Source organism: Peromyscus californicus, unplaced genomic scaffold (assembly GCF_007827085.1).
Source record: "Peromyscus californicus insignis strain IS unplaced genomic scaffold, ASM782708v3 Scaffold_6__1_contigs__length_162567912, whole genome shotgun sequence".
NCBI classification, from domain to species: Eukaryota; Metazoa; Chordata; class Mammalia; order Rodentia; family Cricetidae; genus Peromyscus; species Peromyscus californicus.
This window is the reverse complement of record NW_026294584.1, coordinates 83825049-83842000: the sequence shown is the minus strand read 5'-3', so window position 1 is coordinate 83842000 and position 16952 is coordinate 83825049. Positions and strand designations below refer to the sequence as shown.

The window sequence follows — 16952 nt, the reverse complement described above, 5'->3', positions numbered from 1 at the left end:
AAACCTCCTAGACAGGGTTGTGGTGATTATCCTGGCTTCTGCAGGTACCAATGCAAACTGATCTTTCCATCACTATCTAGGTGTCTCTGGCTAGACCTGCAGGTGATAGAAGCTGCCTCTTCATGGGTGATCAGCCGTGGATCAAAGTGGAGTCTTGGTCATCACAACATCATAATGGAAGCTAAAATGATGAGAATGAAGTAACAATCATGTAAAAATTTCATGTAAAAAATTCATGAGCAATATTATCTTCATGTTTTATATTTCAAGTAATATCTATGTCGTAGGTAAACTGCTCATTTGTTGACCAGTTTTTAACAAAACATGTGAGAATAGAACTCTAAAGAGGTTCTCAAGGTAGTGTAGACCAGTCAATCAAATTCTATTTGTGTCAAAATAGTACAAGTGTCATAGATATTGTACTATCTGATACTTTACTATAACAGATCTAAACTTCACATGTCTGTCCTGGAAGAAAAGACCTGCCATTTCACATGTGGACCAAAAAGACTTAGACTACTCCACAGCTCACCCTACATCTTCATTGTTCTTCTCGTTATATTTTAGTCCTTACCAGGAATCCAGGACATTAGCAGCTCCAGGAATTAAAGAGGTCACCTCACTGTGAGAAGACAAATTTAGGACACTGTACAGTCAAGGCTCAACTTTTTTCATAGACAAGCAAGTGATAGTCTTCCCTTAGGAGCAATATGCAAATGCAGAAGTATACATAGAAGGAACAATTATACAGAATTCTTAGGTTAGAAGTCACAGAAAACAGCTTCAACCCAAGGGGCAAAAATAAAAAAACAAACTGTGTTGGCTCATGAATGCTGTAAAATATTCATTATGGAAGCACAATACTCGAAACCCTGACACTCTTTGTAAGTACTGTATAGATTGGAGGGAATGGTGAGGAATGTTTTGAGCTCAGTCTGTGGGTGTTGAACAATCATGCTGCATACTCCTTCCTAGTTGATCTTACATGACAAGAGCTGACACCAATTCTGTTGCTGATTTGAGGATTCAGATGAGAATAAGATAATAGGTAGTTTTTCATGTCTATCTTTTTTCTTGTTAACCTTTAAATGTTTAAAGTAAGAGTTAGGGACTATCAGAACTCAAAATAAAATGTATTACTCACCTGTGACTATGAAAATAAACAAAAGTATTAGGAAGGTATTTCTTAATTGTTTAACAAAATGTAAAACTGAAAATTGAAACTAATGGATTTGAGAAAACTCTGGCAAGTTGTGGAACAGTCTCTGCTCCTGGTAACTGGTGATGTTTTTAGAAGATTGTCTCATGTACATTGTTTTACATGCATGAAATATACATTGCATTTATGTGGAAGTACTTCAGTGAAGTGATTATAATACTATATTTGAGAGAGAGTTATTTGGAACAGTTAAATCTTACTAAATCAGGTCTTTTATCAGGCATTAACTTCCTCTGCATTCTTTAGTTCCTTTCTTTTTAACAGGGTCTTAGCATCCCAGTTGACCTGAAATTTGCACTTCTCCAAAGAACTCTCTCCTGCTTCTTCCCAAGCCATTGTTGCCCCTACAATCTTCCCAGTTGACTACTCTTTAGACACCTGTCACAAGAGATTAGTTCTCCTTACAGTTAACAGCATGTAAGTTGTAGTAAACCTTGTTTTGAGTTCTGTCTGGTTTGTTGTCCCAATCATTTTCAAGTTGTTTGCTTTTTCCCAACATGAAATTTTAGGTCATGATTTCTCCTACTGCCTGGGATTCTGAAGGAATTACTCTTGTGTTTCTTGTGGGTATTGCCTCTGTGTTGCATTTAAAAAGGAAATTAATTTACTTCAACTTCAGTTTTTAATTTCTTTTCTCTCTTATCATTTGTGATCTCCACACATATGTGTTAGTATTATTTCACAAACTTAACCTTTCTGAGGCACTCTTCTTCTTACAGATTACATAATTTCTATTGATCTATTCTCAGTTCTCAGTGGTAAAAACATGTCAAAGATTCTCTCTTCTACATGTTAGGGACCAGCTATTGATAATAACTATCTGTAGCTAACACTGTGCAGTAGTTACACAGAGCCCTGTTCTCTTGCCTAAGCATAATTGAGTGGCTATTGATAAATCTTCATCCATTCTTCCCAGCTTAGGAAGCTGCTTTGATGACAACCATTCCAATGTCAACTTCTAGGAGATCACCTGCCTTAGATTCCATGTGAGAACCTATAGTATTTGTCTTTCTGGGACTCTTTGTTAACTTCCATTTTTGCCTATTGTGAAAAGTGGAAACTAAATTCACAAGGGAAGGTGTACACTAAGGGAAAGTAGATGTAGTAGGAGTGCATTAGAGTAGCAAGAACTATGCTTTAACGTGTGGCTGCACTCCATTGCAATCCATGACTGATGTTTTCTAGGACCTTCTTAAAGTAGCTGAGAAGCAAAAGGATATTGTACCTCACATACAAGGAGATATCAGTATCAGACTTCCAGCATCCAGAAGTATGAGAAATAATTTCCTTAAAGCAAAATTTCTGAGTTTGATCTATTTGATGACCTAAGTGCCAAAATGACAAGCAACAAAATCCTTGTTCACAACAAATTAGGCACTGGTGGAAAGACTTAACAAACGGCATGAGCAAAATGTCTCAAAATAGGCCCTAGGTCCCAAAAAGCAAGCTCATGCACCAAGGACAGGTCCTGATCTCACTGCCTGGGGACCTCCTAAATAGTTCAAGCTAATCAACTGTCTTGCTTATCCAGAGGGCCTAATCCAGTTCCATGGGGACTCCTCAGCTATTTGTTCACAGTTCATGTGTTTCCACTAGTTTGGCTCTTTGTCCCTGTGCTTTTTCCAATCATGGTCTCAATATCTTTTGCTCATATCTAGGGCCTATCTTGAGACATTTTGCTCAGCCTTGGTGTAGGGAGGAGGGGACTGGACCTGCCTTAGCTGAATCTACCAGGCTGGGCTGACTCCCCAGTGGAGACCTTGCCTTGGAGGAGGTGAGAATGTGAGTGGATTGGAGGGGTAGGGCTTGGGGGTGGGAGGAAGGAGTACAGGGGAATCCGTGGCTGATATGTAAAATTAAATTGATTATATATATTAAAAAACAAAAAAACGGCATGAGTGTGTCCAATATCCATCTCCATCTGGGCATCAGAAGAGCCTGAAGTTGTTTTGACAACTGTGAAAATCCTCAAGCAGGAGGAAGGTCTTACATCTGAGGGATACTGCAGGTTCTTCTCTGTTCCAGGATGTAAATCAATAAAAGGAACTCCACAGTCACCCTCTTCCATTAAAACAGGGTCCTAACCATATGAGTCCCTCTCCCACATGTATTTTAAATGTTAAAAAATGCCTATACTTATACCATTTGATACTTTAGTATTAGTTCTCTGGGGAGCAGCTGGTCTTCTTAACTACTGAGCCATCTCTCCACCTTTTATTGCTTTTAACATTGAATTTTGAGATATTCTTTTGCCACTTCAGCTATTTCATTATCTCTGATTTTAGTCATTGAACATTATGAACTTCAGAGGAGTGTGATTGCCTTTATTTTTCATGTTTCTCACAACTTTATTGTCATTTATGAATTTGTTGGGATGGAGATTCTTCCTATTTTATTGGATGCCTTCTTATCATCTCTTCCAGATAGAATCTGTTTACCATTCAGCAGAAAGGAAATAGATCACGAAAATGGTTACAAATGCAACCCAAATAATATGTAGAAATACAACTAAATTAGTGAAATCTAACTAATGACAATCAATAACCAGAAAACAATATGTTAGTTTGATCTGCTTAAGGGGCCTCCTGGCAGAAGGATCAGGATTCATGCCTAGTGCATGAGCTGGATTTTTGAAGCCCACTACCTATGGTGGGACACCTCCCACAGCCTTGATGTAGGGGGTGGGCCTTGGACCTGCTGCTACTTAATGTACCAGGCTCTACTGACTCCCCAGGGGAGGCATTACCTTGTTTGAGAAGGGGATGGGAGGTGAGGTTAGGGGGGAAGGTGGAGGGGCAGAAGGAGTGAAGAGAGGGGAATCTGTGGTTAGTATATAAGATGAAAAAATAGTTCCTTAATTAAAAAGAATAATGGAAAATAAGCTATACAAGTAACAATTAAAGTACAATAAAAAGGTGAGCCAAGCAATGGTGGCATACACTGCTAATCCCAGCATTCACGGGGCAGAAGCAGGCAGATCTCACTGAGTTTGAGGCAAGCCTGGTCTACAAAGTGAATTCTGGACATTTAGGTCTGTCACACAGAGAAATTCTGTCTCAAAAATCCAATCAATCAATCAATCAATCAATCAATCAATAAAGTGAGTGGAGATCAAATAAAAGAAAAGATAATAAGGAAAGAAGAAATGTGAACCTGAATGAGGGAAGAGAGCAAGGCATGACAATATTACTGCACACTGGAAGGAATGCACACAAAATTTTAAAAATGATAAAAAGGGAAAAATAAATTCAGAAATCTTTTTTATAAATGCTTTCTTAATTTTCGAGAGACTCATATGCAGACACAATGAAATATGGTCATGTTTTCTTCACAATTTCCCCCCTTCCAAATCCCTGCATATGACGCTCACAATGCCCTGTCTTAACTCTGTGTCACTCTTTTATTATTATTTTTGATAACTCACTAAGTCCACTTAGTACTTCCCATGGGTATGGAGCCATGCAGTAGAACATAGTGAACCTGGTATCAGCCACATCTTAAAAAAGAATCCCCTGCCACCTCCAGCAGGTATGCACTGCCAAAAGCTACTTGGTACCAAGTAGAGCCTAGAGACCTTCTAGGTTTGGCTGTCTTGATCTTGTGTAGGTTTTGTGTAGCTATTCAACTTCTGTGATGGCCATGTTATGTTCAAAAGACAGAATTTCACGGCACTCCTTCCCATCATCTGTATCCTAATGTTTTCTGCCTCTGGCTGATAATTCACAGAATTACTAGCTTCCTTCACTGAATAGACACATGGTAAGTTCTGAGAACCAGGCTTGATTTCCATTGAGATTTCTTTGTGGTCTTCTCTGAGAAATATTATTGTCTTTCTAGGTTACAGATACAAAGTCTCCAAGATTTATAAGATTTACCCCAACCCTCTCAGCGTGTTTTCCTTAGAGCCCTTTATATATACCTCTAATCCAAGGTTCTTGAGCTTACACTGAATCTTCAGAAGTTCAAATTTTCTTAAGTACATGCACTTTCTTGAATGAACATTGCCTCCTAAGTCATCCCAAACATCAAAGTATGTAATCCATAGGCTCAGTACTAAACAATGCCAGACTATGTGACTACCATAGTCTCACTTTCTAAAACCTTTTCAGTCTTCTGATTCATTATTTCCTATAAAGGAATTCACATTTTTTTTTCTATTTTCCACTATCATTTTGATGTGTAAGTCTGAAGACCATACCAAATTACAGACTTTATTTTTTCATTTTTAAACTCTTTCTTGGAAATTTAAGAAAATGTGACCTTTTATATTAACATATTGTGGTAGAGAATATTCAAAGTTGATTGATAATAGCCTTTTGCAACTTTGTATTTTATTAAACTATTAGTTACTCAGAATGGAAGACTTTTATTTTTTATTAAGAAATTTTTGTTCATTTTACATACCAATCACAGATCCCAGTTTTAAAAAAGTTGCAAAAGTTGGCTTCCTGAGATACAGAATCTGCCAGCTTTCATATCTTTTTAAAACTCCAATGTCAAAGAACACTTAGGATTTTGAAAACCCAATGATTTCATTGTACAGTTAGTTTTACCTAGTGACATGAGAGCCCCAATACTGGAGAATCATGTATGATATGAAAAAGTAGAAATAGGAATGGTAGTGTGTAGAGGATAAAATGAAGCAGGAAATTTGTGTTCCCTTCTCTGGATTCTAAGTCCTCTTAATGAATTAATTTAAAAACAGACTTGAAGGAAAGTGTTTTGGAACTGGAGTGTCAAACAGTATAGTAAGTAAAACTTAGGGCAGTGTGGGAAGGACAAAAGTACATTGTCCCATTAAGCACTTGTCCACCCCTGTGTGTTCTCCTTGTTCAACACTGCTGTTCTCATCCCAGAATATCAGCAGTCCCAGGATCAAGACTGGCTACCTCAATCTTAATACTTGAACGGAAGCACCATTGGTAGTCAAGGCAAGACTGCAGCTGAACTTCAATCTCAGACTCGCATGGATGGATCTCCCTAGAGAAAAATATGCAATTCACAGATCTGTGCAGCTGTTTGAGAAAAGCCAAGCATGGGAAAGGACCACTTTTGTGAAGAAAATGATATAAAATGTTTTCTTGTTTTGAACACCTGACAAAAAAGGCATAGGTATAAAATTCTGGATTAGTAAGGGGCACTGGGGGCACAGGCCATGAATTTCTGAGACAATGTCAGAGACCCATGCACTGGACAATCTTTGAAAGGCTATGAAATTATTTTTGGACCACTCCTTAATCTACAGAAGTAAAAAACTCACACCATCTCATGTTGATTAAAAAAAATTGTGGGATTTTATTCAGTAAAACTATAAAGCTTAAGAAGTTTTCTGATATTTTTTGCTCCCAAAATAACTCTCAGTGATATGATTAACAAATCTTAGAAAGTCAGTATATGAGACATTTAAAATCTAAGTCTGTAAGAACACTCCGTTCTAAAGATGACAAAATTGACAATAAGAGAGATCAAACAGTATTTAAATATATTTTGCTAAATTTTCATGCATTTTATCCTTGAGGTTATTATGTCCTATATGTTCCCCATATTCCCCTTTTTCCCCTTCCTGTTAGTCTCACCTAGCCAGTTTGCAACAGCTCTCCTGCTCTTGTGTGACATTTCCCTATAGGGACACTGAAGATGGAGCTCTCATCTGGGAAGGGAGATAACAAAAGGGTGCTGTTGTTAAGGTATGGGCACCAGGAACATCCTGGTACTCACTCTCTTTTTCAAATAGGAATCAGAGAGCTTGGCTCTAGGCTGCTGTTTTTTTACTCCCCGCCCCTGTCATTAGAAATAGATTGCACTTCTCTCAAGTAAGATCTGATTCCCTGCAGAGATTTTCCCCTCCATGCTGGCTATCTCTGGTGCTAGGAACTAAACTCTCCCTGTAGCTCCCACCATGGTATTTCCCTTGGTCTTTCTGTCTAGAGCATTAGTAACTGTTATAATACATACCTTGGTCCTCAGTTATCCATCTCAGTGTCTTCTAAAACCTTGACCCCACATACAAAACTTAAAAAATTTTCCTCTAGAAAGTTTCACTACTAAATTGTATCATATACACACATGTGATTATATGTATCTATATATAGTCTAATAAACACAAAGGAGAGTAATCATGTGATAGTTGTCATTCTCATTCTGATATCCACTTAACCCAAGAAATATGATGATCTTCACTTGCTTTCAGTTTCCTGAGATCACTATTACTTCATTTTCTTTATTGTTAAAAAATCATTTCTTTATTTGGATACAAAGAAAAAGGAAATTATAAAGTTCCCAGGTAAATGCATATAAATGGAAAAGTTTGTACTGTGTAAGGTTTAGAGTTGAGTACTTAATTTGGAGTAGTTGTTAAATCTACTAAAGCGTTGTGCTGGGGAAGGGTATGTAATTATGCCATGCTGGTTACACCACTTTACACCCAAAAAAGGAACTTATGAGGCAGCTTTGTACCTCACTCAGGGAGGTTTTTGTTCAGGGATGCATCACTGTGGGAGGATATTCTATACTATGTTGACAGTAATAAACACCCACATCCTTAGCCTCCACTCTACTGATTTTCAGTGTGAAATCGGTTCCTGACCCACTGCCACTGAACCTGTTTGGGACTCCTGAGACAAGGTTGGACATTCGATAGATCAGGAGCTGAGGAGACTGGCCTGGTCTCTAGCAGGTACCAATGTAAGTAAGTGATACCATTGCTATGTAGAAGACTCTTACTAGACCTGCAGGAGATGGAAGCTGCTTCTCCAAGAGTGACAGGACTGGAGAGTACAGGCTGGGTCATCACAATATCCCCACTGACTCCTGAAATAACAGAAATGAAAGGTTATGTTCAAACAAAATGACACAGTAAATAATATTTCCTTCCTTTATTTATTTCCTACTTATTATGTCAATGACTCATTCATAGTTTATAAATATTCAACATACAATACCTATGTAGAGAGAGCATAGAGACTCACTAGAAATCACCTGGACCAGCTGCTTTGATACTTGGCAGAGTTGCCACAAGAGCACAGGTTCTCTGCTCTTCACCCTCTAAATTTAACAAGTCCATTCATGGAGAATGACCCTGGCAATCTCCCATATGGACAGAACATTTATTTGTATCAGCAGGGCCCCAGAAATCCCCAACCCCTTCACAATATCCTTCTTCATCTTTGTTTCTACCTTACCAGGGAGCAAAAAACACAAGCAGCCCCAGGAGCTGACCAGGGAACTTCATTCTGAGAAGTTGATATGAAGAGTCCTGAGTAGACAAGGCAGAAAGAGGGCCTAGCTTTTGTCCTGTACTTGCAAGGAGAAGTCAACCCTAGGGAGCAATATGCAAATACTCTGGTTGATACAGCTGTGTGAAAAGAACCAAGGGAGTGAAAACCCACCCTTAAGAGCAAAGTAACATAAAGTGTCTCCTGTGATTGCAGAAAAGTGGGATTCATACCCCACTGCCTATACCAGGGGGCAGTTGGATGCCACTATGTAAGTTTGCATAAATAGAGACATATAGAATCTATAAGCACCAAGCATTCCAAGATAGCACCACAGAACTAAAACAGTCTCTTCAACACACTTTATATTTGCTAATGTTTTTTCAGCATAGCATCTTCCTGGTTACATGAACCTGACTTTATTTGTCTGTTTGTTTTAGTTTTGTCATATTGGCAACCCAATAAAGAAAACTAAAGGGACAAGTAATCCTCATTTTTACATGATAAATGACTCTCTAGTGGCCACTTACTACAAGAGTGTTGATACATTAAAGATGGAAAAGGAGGAATGAAGTTATGAAAAATGCCTACAATTCACAATAGACAGTTATTACAAGGACAAATATTTGTTTAGATGAATAGAATTTCTACCATTTAGTTATAGGACTCAAATAGACAGATACAACCCTCTAATTCAGAGTGGGAGGGCTTAAATACTATTTCTTCTATATTAGAACTCAAGCAATTGGTTTCTGAGACTCAAGCACTGAAGCCTTAGCTGAAGAATATGTGTTCAAATCAATAGAGCATATTCCTCTAGAAATCTGTATAATTATAACCTTCTGTTTATTGTTTAAATAAGTAATAGCATATGTGTCTAGTTTTCTATAGAAAATACGTTTTCACATGTTGGAGAATTTGGGACATGGAAAGAGAACATCACACATGAGTCAGTGAGGTTTTACTTGATATTTTCAGTCTGGTCCGGAAGGATTTTCCTCCTTTGATCATTTCATACATGTATACAATAAAACATAATCATATCTATCCCTCATTTTACCCTCCTTGTGCTGTTCCAATACCTCATTCTCCTAAAATTATGTCTTTTCTTTTTGTTTTGTGTTGTTTCTTGATAACTCATTTAGTCTAATTATTAAAACCCTTATGGTAATGGTATAGGCCCATACACTGTGTCATGGGAAACCTACCAGTGACCACATCCTAAAAAGCAATAATTCTTCCTCCCTTAGCAGCTATCAACTGCCAATATTTCTCTATAAGGGATGGGAGCTGAAGAGCACTTCATAAATTTTATGCCTAATGTTTGGTTTCCATGATCAAAGTGAATGTAAGAACAGCAGCTGTGACTTCAAGCTGTTGTTATATTGCTAAGTAGTTGTGCTGATAAACTGCTTTTGGAATACTGACACTTATATCCACTAACTAGGATTGCCTACAACCTTGGTCAGAGAAGTTTCTCTTTGCACCAGGCAGCAGTCCATGCAGAGATACATAAATGTTCAATAAGAGACTGAGTGGCGGGCTCTAATGTCACTGTGGTGATATATTGTGTCCCCCAATATATTGTGCATCTTAATAAACTTATCTGGTGTCAGAGGACAGAATAGCCACTAGATAGACATAGAGGCCAGAAAAAAAGTGGCACACATGCCTATTATCCTATCATTTGGGAGGCAGAGATCCATCCCAATCTCTGTGAGTTCAAAGCCACACTAGAAACAGCCAGGCATGGTGAATCAGGCCTTTAATCCCAGGAAGTGATGGCAGAAAGCAGAAAGGTATTTAAGGAGTGAAAACCAGGAACTAGAGCAGGTTAAGCTTTTAGGCTTCTAGCAGCAGTTCAGCTGAGACTAGATGAGGACTCAGAGGCTTCCAGTCTGAGGAAACAGGATCAGCTGAGGAATTGGCCAGGTGAGGTTAGCTGTGACCTGTTCTGTTTCTCTGATCTTTCAGCATTCACCCAAATACCTGGCTCCAGGTTTGTTTTTATTAATAAGACCTTTTAAGATTCATGATACATCTGGCACCCAAAATTCGTGGTAGGAATTCTCAAAAAAGCTACTTGCCTGTGGCTTTGAGGGCCCCAGCTCAGGCCTGGCCGGTTGTGAAGGCACACACCAGTAGAATTTGCTGAAAGAGGCAGAGGCAGGAGGATACTGAGTTTGAGGCCAGCCTGAGAGGTTTTCTAAGGAGAAGTTGCAGGCAGGGCTGATACACAAACGGTGGCGGTGGGACCATGGAGGCAGTGGCTGCTGCTCCAAGTTGCTGGCTGCTTCTCATGTTGGTGACTACAGTGATGCTGTTACTTGGGATGAAGGGTTTATTGCTGCTTGTTCAGTGAAGAATTGCCAGGACCATCGTGTTACAAGAAAGCATCGGCAAAGGTCAGTTTGGAAAAGTTTGGCAAGACAAATGGTGGGGAGAAATTGCTGGGAAGATTTTCTCTTCTAGGATAGAATGTTCATGGTTCCAAGAGAGAGACATTTATCAGACTGTGATTGCGCCAAACGACAGAAGAGGCACAAAAAAAAAAAAAAAAAAAAAAAAAAAAAAAAAAAAAAGCCTTCAGGGAACCATGACCACACCTAACAGTGACTTTGAAATCTTCAAAAAGGTGACGGGATCCCACAATGATGATTCCACATGGACTATATGGCAAAGCCATTAACACCATTTTAAAGATTGACTACAAAATGCTCAGGACAATTTCGAGATGGCTAGCTGAGATGGTCCAAATATACGACTAATGGAGCAACCGAGCAAGGGCTTGAGACAGCTCTGTACTTTCCCATTATGCAGAGACCGGACAAATGATACAGCTAACTCTCTCAGGACTTGACAATTAATCCAAAAAATTTTCTTTTCAGGATTCCCTAAAGATGCCTTTGCCCATATCCAGCAGGAAACAATTTTAAGAACACAATGCCCACATACCCAAAGAGGTAGTTTGGGGTGGGTGGTTTTTGGTCTTTAATGGGTTTTGGGTCTGGGATAATTTTCATTGTTTAGGAGGGTTGGTTACAAGTTGTTGTTAAGGGTTAGGAAAAGGATAAGCAAAGGAGATTAGATTTAAGGTTCTTGTTTAAAAAAAAAAGATACATAGAAATGATAAAATAGAGGGTAGATTATTGAGTCTACTTGTAAAAGTAAAGAGAAGATACGTATATGATATAGATAAAAAGATTATTGAATCTATTTTTAAAAAACTATTAGTAGTTTTAAATACTTTGCATTGGATTGGATTTTTGCATATTGTATACAAATTATATATATTGAAATTGATATTGTTAGAAAATGCTATACATATATTTTGAATCTTGTTCAAGATAATTGTACTTATACCATTCATTTAACAATGTAATGCAATTTGCTAATCCTTGAATGTTATTATTACCAACTATTAGGATATGAAAAAATGAAAGTTAGTAGTTAGACATTACACTCAAACTGGTAGTCATTTTAGGTATGTTTATAAGGTCAAGCAGATATATTTTAGATAGACAGATCATCTTTAAGCCCATCTGAGATCTACAGAATATGGCATTTAAAATGTTTTAATAACTTTGAAATTTTTTTTTTTTTTTGGTTTTTCGAGACAGGGTTTCTCTGTGTAGCTTTGCGCCTTTTCCTGGAACTCACTTGGTAGCCCAGGCTGGCCTCGAACTCACAGAGATCCACCTGGCTCTGCCTCCTGAGTGCTGGGATTAAAGGCGTGCGCCACCACCGCCCGGCTAACTTTGAAATTTTTTATTTTTTATGACTATGAGACATGTTGGCTCCTGGCAGCACCAATCTATTTCAGAGAAGATATGGGCATTGAAGAAACTGCATATGGAGTTAACTTACTTTGTGGCAAATGTTAGTCACTGGACAACAAAGTATCAACGAATCAACTAATGACAAACAGGACAAAATGGAAAGACAGGACACAGGAAGAAAGTCTCTTTCTCAGGGGAAGGACAGCAGCAAGTGGTAAGATAAAGTGGTCTTAGCTCTTGGCTACTGCTCTGATCTCTGGCCTTTTAACTCTTTATTTGGCTCTGTTTCTTATTTAATAAGACCGTTTAGAATTACATCTACACGTCATATCTTATCACCACCACTCCTCCATGCACATACATATTACCAAGGCTAGAAAACATACACTTTTTTCATTTAAAAGAGATTCTTCTCTCATAAATGCATCCCAACCACAGTTACCCCTACCTCAACTCTGTCTAGACTCCCCCAACTTCTCTTATCTGTAAGACCCACTCCTTCTCTGTTTCCTTTTCAGAAAAGAGCAGACCTCCAAGACATGACATCCAAACAAGAGGAAGAAGATACAATAAGACAAGGCAAAAGCCCTCATAGTGAGGCTGGACAAGGCAATACAGTAGGAGGAAAAGAGTCTCAAGAGCAGGCAAAAGGGTCAGAGATACACTGCTTCCCACTGTTAAGAGTCCCACAAAAACACCAAGCTAACAGCCATAACACAAATGCAGAGGACGTGGTGCAAACCCACTGAAGTTCCAATGCTTGCTGCTTCAGCCTCTGTGAACCAATGTTAGTCCTGCCTAGTTAATTCAGTGGGCCATATTCTCTCCTGTCCTCCATCCCCTCTGACTCCTACTGTCTTTCTTTCCACAGGGAACCACAGGGTTCCCAATCTCTGAAGGGAGAGACCTGGTGGACACCTCCAATTTAGACTCTAACTGCATATCTTAATGCCAAAATTACTGCATTTTATTCAACTCATGTAATATCTACTTTTATAACTAGAAAATATGAAAAAATTTTTAAAATAAAGAGAATAGTTTTGAATAAGGTAAAGATTTTCCTATACAAAATATTAAATATTAATTTTTTTGTTTCATTTATTTATTTATTTATTTATTTATTTATTTATTTATTTATTGTTTTTCGAGACATGGTTTCTTTGTGTAGCTTTGGAGCCTGTCCTGGAACTCACTCTGTAGCCCAGGCTGGCCTTGAACTCATAGAGATCCCTCTGCCTCTGCCTCCTGAGTGCTGGGATTAAAGGCATATGCCACCACCGCCCAGCATAAATGTTTCTCATGCAACAAAGGAAGAAGGAAAATCCCAGTGGTGAGATTCATGTAGACTTTGGAGGGAGTAGTCAGTCTTTAAGAGGCCATGAGAGGATTGACCTTGGGCAGCCACCAAATATCAGGACAACTAATTACAACTGTTTACTTAATCTTATAAATAAAAAAGCGATTGAAAGAGTGTAAAGAATATGTTTTAAAGCAAATGGAGACAGATCAGGAAAATACTGAAGAGGTTGTAACTGTCATTCTGCCCCATCCTTCCTCACCATCTGATTGAACAATCAAGATACTCAACTTCAGTGTCTTCAAATTTATTCTTTCCACTTGAAACAATCTTATGTTGTGAAAAATCAATGAGTTTCTTCCTGTGTCCAATAGTCATTTCCTAAACACATTTATTTACTTTTATACAAAATGCACTATAAAGAAAAAAGAACAAAATTATTTGAGTACTGATTTTAACTTTTCATGAATAAATATGGTGACATCAGTAGGAGATGCCATCAACTCAGATGCAGCATGAGAATTATCATTGTATAAGTACTCAAAAAAATGAAGGAAAGCCATTCTCTTAAAACTTTTAAAAGGATAGTGATCCCAATATGGAAATTCTGAGATAAAAGTGAAGATTTCAAAATTGAGTTTTACATCTCAGAGTGATGGGGGAGGAAACATTCATTATAAGACCTTGGTGAGCAATAAAAGATGCTCTGTCTTAGGGGTAGTTTGTTCTACCACACTTTGAATGAAAGTCAATAAATAGGAGTGGATCTTTCCAATTGTTAACTTCATTTCATCGCTTAAATCCATGGTCACTGATTAATGATCTGTTTCCTCAGTCTTTGACCAAGAGTCTCTTATTGGGCAATTGAAGGTTTTTTTGTTTTTTTTTGTTTTTTTGTTTTTTTGAGACAAGATTTCTCTGTGTAGCCCTGGCCATCCTGTAACTTACTCTGTAGACCAGGCTCCCATCAAACCCAATGATTCACCTGCATTGACTACCCAAGTACTGGGATTAAGGCCATGTAACATCACCATCCAGGTGAATATTCTTATTTTCAGCTTCCTTAGTCCTAAACTCCTGCCTTACTCACTAGACTTTCTTCAGAGGATTCTGTTTTCTCACTCTTAGAACTTGCTAAGACCAGAATACTTGGATTCACTATGAAACCAAAACCAACAACCAAAATGCTTCATGCATCTATGATAACTATATGATTTCTCTATGATATATTCTAACACACAGATCATTTATACTCCTTCTAGCTAATGGATTCCAAAAGGACACAGTATATAAAGCCTCATAAGGAAGAAATAGCTCTATCTCTAAAATGTATCTATTTTCTTTGAAAAATCACCATGGGTAAAGTTGCAACTAAGGTATGAAACAGTAACTTGTGTTACATTCTACCTGTGTGTGTCAGGGGTGATCCAGACTCACCCATATAGCTTGGGTAATGACCACTCAGGCATATACAAGAATTAAAATTACATGGCATTTTCTGGTTTGTCTTTGTAGTGGATAGAGTTAGCATTTCAAAGTGTTATTGCATGTTATGAGAAATACTGAGGATTCCATGACAGTAGTAAAGTACACTGTGTTTAGAATGCAGGATGCTTATGGTGAGTATGAAATGTAATGAGGTTTCTTTACCACTGACCATGAGAGGATTTCAGAGAAAGACAGTACAGAAATTTGTGTGTGGATCATTTGAGCCTGATCCAGATTCTGCTAGTACCAATGTCAGCAGTGTCAGCTTGTGCCTTGACTGGCCTGAAGACAATGGCAGCAATGTTCCCAGGAGCCATAGACAGAGAGTAGAGCCTGGATCTACACAATTGCATTACTGAAAACTGAAAACAAATGTGAAACATGAGCAGAACATGATTGTGTTGGAGGCCACTCCTGTCAACCTGTAAGACAGGTTGAGAAAAAATGCTTCATTTTCATTCTAATATGTTATCAGATTTATACTCAATATATAAGAAATAAAAAATAAATATAAAAAATAAAAAATCAATACCATAATGAAATATTACTTCACAGTAATTATTAAGTTGATAACAGAATAAATGACAAATAATTTATCTGTGGAGAGATCATAAATTATTGTATTATTACTTGGCATGGAAATGAGGAACAGCCCCTAGACAACATGGGACCTGATGAAGAACCCAGGGATATGCCTTCCATTTCACTGACCAATTTCACTGCAAGGTACTCCAAGTTCAGGAGAACTGAAACCTGAAAGCAGTATGAATGTTTGCACTCTCCCCTGTTCACACCAGCATTATTCAGAATAGGCAAAGGGAATATAAAGAAATTTTGAAATAAACCATACAATGAATTATAGCAATATCCATATACAGTCATATCTTGATTGATAATAACAATGAATTCTGTGTAATGTATCACAAGATAATTTTACAATTGTGTAAATATCACAAAGTAAATGAATATAAGCCTAGATTATAAATCATTCTACCTACTAAGGATTTTGATATATACCATTGTTCCTAAGTAAGGCACCTATAGAGAAAATGAGCATATTGACAATTGGACTCAGTAATAACACAATGGTAGGTAATTATAGATTTAAGCATGTCTAAGCAATTAATAGATATAGTGAAATTACATTATAAAAGATAAAGTATAATACACTTATAGAGGAGAGGGTACATGTTGTAAGCAGAGACTGCAGGCTGAAAGTTCCTCTGAGGAGGAGTGACAGAAGACTGAAAGTGAAGGGTACTGCCACCACAGTCACGTCAGAGTTAAAAGTCCTGTATGATGCATCAGCCATCCCCAAGCTTGTAGTTGCAACAGGAAATAACCTGCAACTCTGAGATTCTCCACTGGAAATAAGCTTCATCTTACAACTTGTTCACCATGCATCACTGACTCACCTGCTCCAGCAACAAATGTGAGTCATAGACTGAGTGTGTGAACAACTGACCCCCAAGTGGGCACTTCATGTTCTCTTTACCACCTTCAACCAAAGTCTTCAAACTCTTTTATTTCCTTGATTTTGATCCATTTTTTCCTTTGTTTACTCAAATTATGTTGAATAAAACGTATATTTCTATGCTGTCCGAATGTGGCATTCTGTTCCAACATTGGAATTCACATAATAGCCATTCTATTTCAACATGCTGTGACTGATACAGTACTAAACTTTTGACTCTATGCTTTTGCTTTTGAGAAAATTTACTAAAGTTTATCCTGTAATATGAAAAACAAGATGGACATAAGTTTCCTCTTTTGGTGGCTTGAGGACAGGAGAATCCATTGTTGTGCCTCTTCTGAACTGAAGAACAGAGGAAGTTAAGGGAATATGCAAGTGAGAAGGGTGGATTTGAAAGTGACTTTTTTATTTTTGAGAAAACTTTATGAAGGTAACATAGGGAAGTCTTAGAACTAATTAATATGTTGTATACAATGAATGA

General features: G+C 37.8%; 1 long non-coding RNA gene across 3 annotated transcripts; it reads left to right on the top strand.

Moving 5' to 3' along the window:
* Positions 1-7891: 7891 nt before the first annotated feature.
* On the top strand, positions 7892-16596 carry LOC128099313 (uncharacterized). Of its 3 annotated transcripts, XR_008214493.1 has the most exons (5): positions 7892-7903; positions 11322-11396; positions 12222-12426; positions 12731-12999; positions 13094-16596. It is a non-coding gene; the product is annotated as an uncharacterized LOC128099313 (long non-coding RNA). The 3 variants fall into 3 exon arrangements; XR_008214492.1 differs by lacking the exon at positions 12731-12999; XR_008214491.1 differs by lacking the exon at positions 13094-16596 and having other exon boundaries at positions 12731-13084.
* The last annotated feature ends 356 nt before the right edge of the window (positions 16597-16952 follow it).